The 8,803-nt window shown below is 38.0% G+C and overlaps 1 protein-coding gene across 1 annotated transcript in view; it reads left to right on the forward strand.

Annotated features, from left to right (window-relative positions):
- Positions 1-5,749, forward strand: part of Dsx (transcription factor doublesex) — a 231,709-nt gene extending 225,960 nt beyond the window's left edge. Inside the window, exon 7 of the mRNA XM_076309405.1 lies at positions 4,456-5,749. The gene's annotated coding sequence lies outside the window, so the exon portion shown is untranslated. The remainder of the gene's footprint in view (positions 1-4,455) is intronic.
- The last annotated feature ends 3,054 nt before the right edge of the window (positions 5,750-8,803 follow it).

Raw genomic sequence — 8,803 nt, forward strand, 5'->3', positions numbered from 1 at the left:
TTATCGGGATAAGAAAAAAGGATAGGTATCAATAGGAGATCAACGATCCGAGATCACAAATATGCAATGAGTAGCAGTTTGAACGGTTGCAGGTTCGGGGCCGAAAAAACCGGTTTTCACCCGATGATGGAGTGCCTACTTTGCAGCCGCGCTTGGCAGATTATAATGCAGATTTCTGGTTTCAATAACCTCATGACAGACTTTCCGGCGTATTTTTTCGCTGTGTCGTGAGATGACTACTCTAATCGTTGACTTCCGGCAAACGTTGCGATGCAAAACGTCTGCATTGCAAAACGATCGAATAGTCATAACGTTTTTCATAACTTCCTCACTCTTTTTCCTATTTATTAATGATTTTACTAAAACCACTATAATTTCGTCTCGCAGCATACATTCACGTGTCTCCGTAAGGTTTTCTTTCTCTATTCATCGTTTATCGAGAAAAATTGTTTTCACTCCTTATTTTCATTGTCGCTCTTAATTTTAAGATTTTATCGTTTTTTTTTTTTTTTGTTTCAAAGATCTCTTTGGTGATCAAAGGTTAACGGTTTGTTAAGCAAGTTTTTAACGGTACGTTTTAAAAAATTATCGTTTAATATCGGTGGAGGGTTAAATAATATTTGAAAAAAGAGAGAAAATATTTCTTCGTGTTATTTACCTGAAAATTATCGGGAAAATTGCTTTTGAATTTCCATTGTCCACATAGTCGCGGTGTAACCCGTTTCCTTCCAAATTTATGATTTTATTATATTTTGGTAAATTTGTCAGGTTTTTCACGCTAAATTGAAAATGTAATTCACGAAATATAATAAAAAATTTATTTTTAAATTGTGAAATAAAGATTTTTGGTATGCCAAGGCGTCTCAACATGTCGACAAAGTTTCGATAATATCAAATACCTTTCGTTTGTTTAAACATAGTTAAACAATATATTATCAATTTTAAATATATATTTTCACAATATCGTACTTAGGTGGCGATAATATTGCCAATTTTCAATATTGCACAATAATATTGATCACGTGTAGGTACCTTTGGTCTACTGACTTCAAAATGGTGGAAATCCTCAAGCATCATAAAGTAAGACAGGATAATATCGAAAAGTATCGTGCAATAAAATTTGTCCGTGGTGCTGTCTCGTGATGTTTGCATAATCTCTTGACTACCGATGTTTTTAAAGATCTTGGTATGTTTCTTGACTTACAATTAGTTGAACTTCATTTATTAGTTACATTTTCCACGTAGCTAATAAAGACTTCATACACGAATTCGAAACAGATTTTAAGAATGTATACACGCTCAAAATGTGATACAAGGCACCATGATTCTTGTCCACTCGGTACATTCGTTGGTAATTTGGTCTTCGTACTGTAATAAGCACAAAGCTTTACTCGAAGGAGCAGTATACAAGTTCTTAAGGTACGTCTATAAATCTGATCATCTCGTACCCTTTAACGACCACACCTGCAGTCCCATGATGCGTTTTCAAAAGATTAATACCCTCGTTTGATGTTATTTATTCTTTTGTAAAAAATACTAATACTCGCATAGAAAGCTCGCAATTCCTTCGGTAAATTGACGCGAACGTCCCACAAACAAGCGTCGGACATTTTCCTTTGTTCTAACCTAAGTTTTCTAGACACCCACGTGCAGCTATCGTAGCCAAATTGTGTAATTTGGCAAGCAGTCATGGGAATAATTTAAACGTTATTAGGGGATTTATTGCTTCGTGGCAGTCACATCAGAGAAACTACTGTGCATAAATTACGAGTGTATATCGTGCGTTTTCTTAGATGTGCGTGTTATCATTTTTTGTTTCTGATACTCGAAAGGTTTTTCCAATGAATAGAAAATTGCAGAGTTCGTCGGGAGGAATTTTGTGTAAATTTCAACGCGATGCAATTCGACTGCTACGAAGGGTCGGAACAAACTTAGGTTCGTGAAGATTTTTTTTTCGTTCGATTTTATTTTTCGAAGATGCCGTTGAGAACCCAGAACCCCCGATTAGGAATTTTTTTCTTGTATTCCGATTAACAGCGATGTCGGGTAGCTTCAGGCGGTAATCTTAATAAATTTGGTGACATTATATTTAGTCCGATCGTAAAACGTGGAATGTAAACGAGGGCGGATGTCGTTTTAGATGTAAGAACCCGAATCTGGCAAACATTGTGATATTATTCGCCGGCTGGTCGTAAAGAATGGAATGTAAAGAAAAGACTTGTCCTCAAGTGACCTGAGAACTTCGCCAAGAAGCTTCTCCGCTGGGCGTGTTCGCAATTTCCATGCCCAGTGAACTAGTGAAGGCGCTCGGGGACCGATTGTTATCCGCTCGAGGCTCGATTTGTTTTTCACGCGCACATTGTTCGCACCATAAATAAGCACGAGCAACAATTGGTAAGGAAAATAAAAAATTAACAATCGTCGAGTCCACGAGTGTGCGGCGTTAGAGCAAAAGTGACTCAAGGAAAATTTCAATAACCGAGAAGTCGATTGACAGAGAGAGAAAGATAGCGTGTGAGAGTGCGCGACGAGAATAACTATAGTGGTAATACGGAAGAAAACTACCAACATAGTGTTTTATATTGTTTTAAAAAAGAACGAATCCTGGTATCCGTGAAAATTTGAAAACATAATTATTTTAATAATATTACAATGACGTTACTGCGCAAAGAATTTTTCAAAAATTTGGACATCGCTAAATTTTAGAATCTCTTGGAGAACAAAATTTTGTGATTTTTTCACGCTAAGCAAGCGATGTACTGTGTACGTTTTAAATGATTGGTGGTAAATGGTATGCAAGCGCACTCTACATCATTTTCGTTTGAACAGAAAGCATAAATCGGTCGATAAAAGCCCTACTAATAATCGCCACTTGAACGTGTTTCTGCGATTTATGTTTGCTTAGTCGATAATATAGTTTCTGATAAAGATTCAGCTCTTCGCATTAGACAAATGAAAATAACAATGTTAAACTGCAGAAAAGTATACAATCTGGTCAATGACGATAATGGCGTCTCCTTAAGAAGCATAAAATTACAGATGAAGTGCGAAACTGAACTACCATCCAACGAAAGTTTGCATCGTGACATTCTGTGATTCAGAGGTGTCATTTTCATTTTTGTGACACATCCAATGATATTAGTACAGAGTATAAAAAGACCACGTAAGTACCAAGTCTAGAGTAGCATCGAGTGGAAAAATGTGTCATCACTTAAGGGGCTCTTCAAGGGACTCTTCACTCCTTACCATTTTCGAGTCAAATCCAACGTTACCGATTCGGAATGGAATAAGGTTACAGCGCTTTTAACGATCAGAAATAAAATATTTATTTAAATAGAATATCACATCACGCACGAGCTATAGAAAACACTGGACACAATTAAACTTTCGTTTATTGGTCTAGGTAGAGAAACAGGGGGTTAAAGCCTCTTACCATTTCGATGTCACGTCCAACATTATCGATTCGGAATGGAATAAGATTAAAACGCTATAAATGGCAAAACTTAGAACTCGTGATACTTATTCGATTGAAATTTGGATCGTTCTGGAACTAGTAGACATGGTAGATCGGTATCGGACTTTGCACGGGAACCAAGCATAAAGTGGAATATTTTCTTGATTGTTACGATAGATGGAATAGCTTTTACAAGGATGAATAAAACATAGCTTACGCTACATAACCTACAATCAAGTATACGAGAAACATCGCAACCAATTTGCTCATATTATTTGCTATGTAATTAATGATTTCATTATTCAAAAATCATCCTAATCGCATCCGAACCATCTTTATATAGAATTTTTATTTATCTTTGTATATTGTCCTAACGTATGATTGAAAAACGATCGCTAGCCGAAGAATCGATAAAGATGATAATTGCCAGAAGAGTCTACCTCGAAAATACTAATCGTGAAGTGTGACACAGATTGATTCAAAATGGAGCACCGGGTTAAGAAAAAATTAAATAGTAATTGTAATTGCACGTGTGAAACTTTACTTGATACATTCAAATACTAATTACTTCTATCTAAACGAGCGCTTGTATGATATTTAACAGTAATAGTCTTCCTAACAAACATGCCTAATCAAACACTGCAGCGTTTTACTTTTGCACTCCATAATAACAGAGTTTGTTAAACAATGCAAGATTTTCTTCTACTATAAGATTTCTTTCTTCATTTTCTTTATTTTCATACTATGTTTTGAATTGTTATGTCTCTTTAACTAGGTGTAACATCGACCACAAATGATCTATTGTAACATCCTTTGGTTTATTGTTTACTGTTCTCTTTTTTTCGTTATATCTGGAATATTCCAGAATAAGATTAGCATTACATTTGTATCATTCTCTCTCTCTCTTTATTCATCTTCGTAATTTAATAGAATAAGAATATATTGGTGAGAAGAAAATCTAGTAGTTAAGTATGTTCAGCTAACTGTAAGTTTTGTTGCAGGTTTGTCGCGAAGAGGTCGTATTCGCCGCGGGATCTTCAGTTTCAAACTTGGTTTAAGCTAGTTTTAAGGTCACTATGTTCTATTGTTTCACGGTTAAAGAGGTTCGAAATTTACAAGCAGAAGTTGAGAACTGCACAGAACAAAGTCGAAGAATGATACAAATCATAAGAGATTGATGCAACCGTCGCACGAGTTGTTATAAACGATCGTAGTGGGGTTGTTTTCCCTATCTGGTTAGTCGAGAGTCGCCAGGGGCAACATCAGCTTCTGGAACCTTCAGGTGATGTAGTTTCTAACTGATTCTACATTTCTACAGTACGATAAGGATGTTTTGTTTATCGCTAGCAGGCATTCGTCATAACAGTACGAATTTCTGTTCTCTGCCGAGCAATTATCGAACAAGTAGCTTCTTTTCACTGTTACTCGTTGTATTGGCAAGTGACCGGCCGTGTAGCGGGTCCGAACGGTCAGTTGCCAACCTTTGGTGCATCCGTTTCTAGGGAAAAATGTTTCTGTCGAAATTAGGATGAATCTGTTTGTTTTTAGACGTTCCAAATCGTGTAGCCAAAAATTGTGCTACTATTTCTATGTCATCCATCGTTTTCCTCTTTTCAATCAGACTTCTAATAAGTAAGATCGAGTAATCACTTGTAAGACGAAATTGGGCAAAGCTTAGGTTCAAGGGTCATACTCCTGATGCAATCGATTGTTAAACCCTCGTAACAAAAATTGTACAACGGTATATTTCCTTATAATTGATGGATACTAGAGACTAATTGCAATCGTGATCTTCGTTTCATTGCGACGATAAATGAAAGTTTCCAGACTCATGATCGCTAAGGCGTAGAATATGACACACAGTGATCCTAAGGTCAACTGCACGGTTCGCGCTACGTTTCCCAAATTTCTGCCATTTTGTTTGATTTTGCAATTGTTTAGCAGAACTAGACGGGAATATCGAGGAAACTTTGATTCCTTTCGTATTCTCGGTTTATTAATCTCGATTGCAATGCATCTAGAGAGAGATCAGTGGAACTCTGATTTAGTCTGTTTCTCTTCGGGTTTGTGCACTCAGAAACCTTCTGATGGCAAGACCTGGTAATCGGCTATGAACTCTTAAGACAGGATAGTCTCTTAAGGCACAAAAGTAAATATAATATCGTAACATAGAAAAAATATGTAATCCGCATGAATGTATGCAGTTTTAAATATTTTAACGAGACGCAAGAATGTGAATATAATTCCGAGATATTTCAATAAATTTATTTGGAGAAACAAGAGTAGCTATTTTCCTTTTCCTTTGTTCATTTCGTACCCTTTACACGATCCTGAATTACGAATCGAAGAAAGAGAAATGAAAGTTCCAAGTGTTGTTCGATCGTACCTCCCTTAGAATACGCGATACATATTACAGAATAGAATGAAAATAAATGAAATTTGAAGAGTTTTACAAAATTGTCAGGCAAGCTGTAACTTTGAAAATATTCTTAGTTTAACGTTGCTAAAATATTTTGAGTTTCATACGTGAGAGCGAATAGAACATTTTGTTAAACAATTTTCCAAGATCCCGGCGAGTCTATAGTATATATTGGGTTGTTCGGAAAGTCATTTCGTTTCCAAAATGGAGAATATATAATTTAATAAAATGTTTACACACTCTAAAAAAAATCGTGTTTCATTTTCACCAAAAAAAACAAAATGACCCTACCCAAGTTACTAGAATCACCGTTGTTGAACGAAGAGGTCGCTTCAAAACCACTGATGTTTTACGAGGTCGGTATTTCAGATCGTGCGACACCAAACCCGGTAAGATGAAACGTCCATTTTGTATCTTGTCTGTACAAGAGTCGTCGTTCCTGAACGTAGAGTGCGCAACAAAATCAATGTTCTTTTAATACAACGGTTGGTACTTTACTTCTATACGACACCAAAGTCCAATATCTAATTGACACCAAAGTAAGATGTTAATCTGTTTTTATGTAGCAAAGTCCTTGGAAGAAACCGAAGATTTCCAAACGATCCAATGAAAAGGATTACTTGGTGTTTCGTAAATCTATTCTTTGCCTCGTACGAAGTCCCTCAAGAGAAACTGAGATCTTAGAAAATTGGAATGATTCCCGATCGGTGTCGGTCGATCTGGTAGAGTTTACGTTTACCGACGCGATCGTGTTCCGCGAGTGGTTTCAAGCACTCGACCGCAGGTGCGCATTGAGAAAATACCAGGCGCACTTGGTCCGTGGATACATTCGAGCATCTTTCCGAGGGTGAATCCTACCCCTGTTTTCCTTTCGAGACGCGACCCCGGGGAGGGTAGGACAGTACCAAGGACCCGACTATCAGGCGACGAAGATGCGGGGCAGTCTGGTGTGAAAACGAGTTCATTGGTTATATATTTCCCGGGGCGTCGGGGCGTTAAAGTGTTGAAATTTCATTAAGGGTCTAATGAAGCACACCGCGTAAGGTCTCCGGCGCTCTCGCTTCGTCTCTCTGTCCGTCTCCGTCGCGTTGGATGTTTGTTCGAGGGTGGATGGCCCTTAGAGATGCGTAAGCGAATTTACATGCTTCAGGGTGGTTCTTCTGTACGCCGTCACTTGGAAAATCGGAGCCGTGCTCCGGGGTTTTCAGCCAGATCGTCCTTTTCGCTTCGCGGAAAGAGAAGGAGGGACCCCCTATTCATCCGTTTCATTAACTTTACGCCATTAACATATTCTCAAAATAACGATCTAAGATGTACACCGTCGCTCTAATTATACACCTCCAGAAGTTTTCTGTATTGAGGATCGCGCGCGTCGTTGCCGGCGTAAAAGGTCTCGGCGCTACCCGAATGAACGTCACCCGACGCCCGACGTCGTTTTCTGGACGCCCGGCGTCGATTTAGCGGACTTAGCCCCCGCGACCGTTCTAAGCACCGCCTCCGCTCCTTTACCCTCCACCCCCGTCTCGGTCGCTCGGTTGACTTTTCGCGCGCGGGGGGCCAGAAAACGTTGGGAGGGGATGTTAGGGAAAAATGGAAATTTAATTTTGTCGAGTTAACACGCCCCGAATGAGCGCGGGGAACTTAAGAACACCGCGGCCCACGGTGAATAGAAGAATACGGAACTTCAACGCTAATGAACATTAATTGCTGCGAGACCTGAATAAGATTGTAACGCGATCGCGGTAAATAAATTGCATTCCCTTTTCGAGGCCTGTTTTCGTGAAAGGTTGTCGAGTGTTTCCTTGGTTCGGCGGTCTCTGGAATAATAATTCGTTTAGTTTGCCGCTTTTACCTGTTTCTAAAAATTCTTCGCTTCGTCATAGTATACTTTTCAATGTTTTTGTACGTTAAGACGGCAATTAACGATGCGCGTATAAAAGAATTGCTGCACAATCGAACCCGGTTTATGGAAAATTTTTTCATTTTTCAGCTTACTCGATCCGGAAAACGGCTAACGAGTAATCGGTAGGTAGCGTTTCGCTGCGCGCGAAGAAACCTGCCGCGTTCCTGGCCGAGAATCGACCGAATTGACGAAGAAAAATGTCATCAAATATAAATTAGGGATCACTGTTTCGCGTTTATTTAACGTGCTTGTGATTTGACTAGGTTGTTCGATAAGTTTTGTCGATCTTTCCATTGTAAGAAAACACTATGACGCTTCAACTTTGAACGAGCGTAAATATACGAACGAGTCGACAGATCTACGTGAAACTTTACACACATTCGTCAAACAGTAGTATCATTTTTAGAAAAATAAAACGACGAACTTAATAGCTCCATTTTTTATCGAAGGAAAAAATTATCCAGCAACCTATTAAGTACACGTGTAGTATTTCACGTGTATTTAACTACAGGTGTATTACGGTACCTGTATTTCAATTCGTGTAATTTCTAGAACACGGTTACTAATTTTAGAAATGAAAATATGATTATACAAAATTTTCAGACCATAGATACGAAAATAAACTTGAAAATCACTTCCGTTGATACAATCCAGTCCAATAATTCTCCATTTTGGTGTAAGAAATTTAACGTGTTTATATTTTCTAGCAATAAATTACTTCTTAAGGGGTAACGATATTCCAAGCAGTTGATAAACAGCGGATTAAACTAATTTAATTAAATGGAATTTATAATTTTCTGAATCCGCATTTTCTTTCTGGATTTCTGTGATTTGGTATTTCGACTTTGTTTCTCTACTTACAATCTCGAAATTTGTAAAAGCATACTTCCGTTCCGCAAATTAGGCACCATGTTTTAAAAATCATATGAATTAAAGTACGGATACATTCATACACCTGTACACAAAATTATACGGATCAGAGTACTGATATACGTTGAAATCTATATGATCTCTACTACAGGTAAGT

Source organism: Ptiloglossa arizonensis, chromosome 4 (genome assembly GCF_051014685.1).
Source record: "Ptiloglossa arizonensis isolate GNS036 chromosome 4, iyPtiAriz1_principal, whole genome shotgun sequence".
Classification (NCBI taxonomy): Eukaryota; Metazoa; Arthropoda; class Insecta; order Hymenoptera; family Colletidae; genus Ptiloglossa; species Ptiloglossa arizonensis.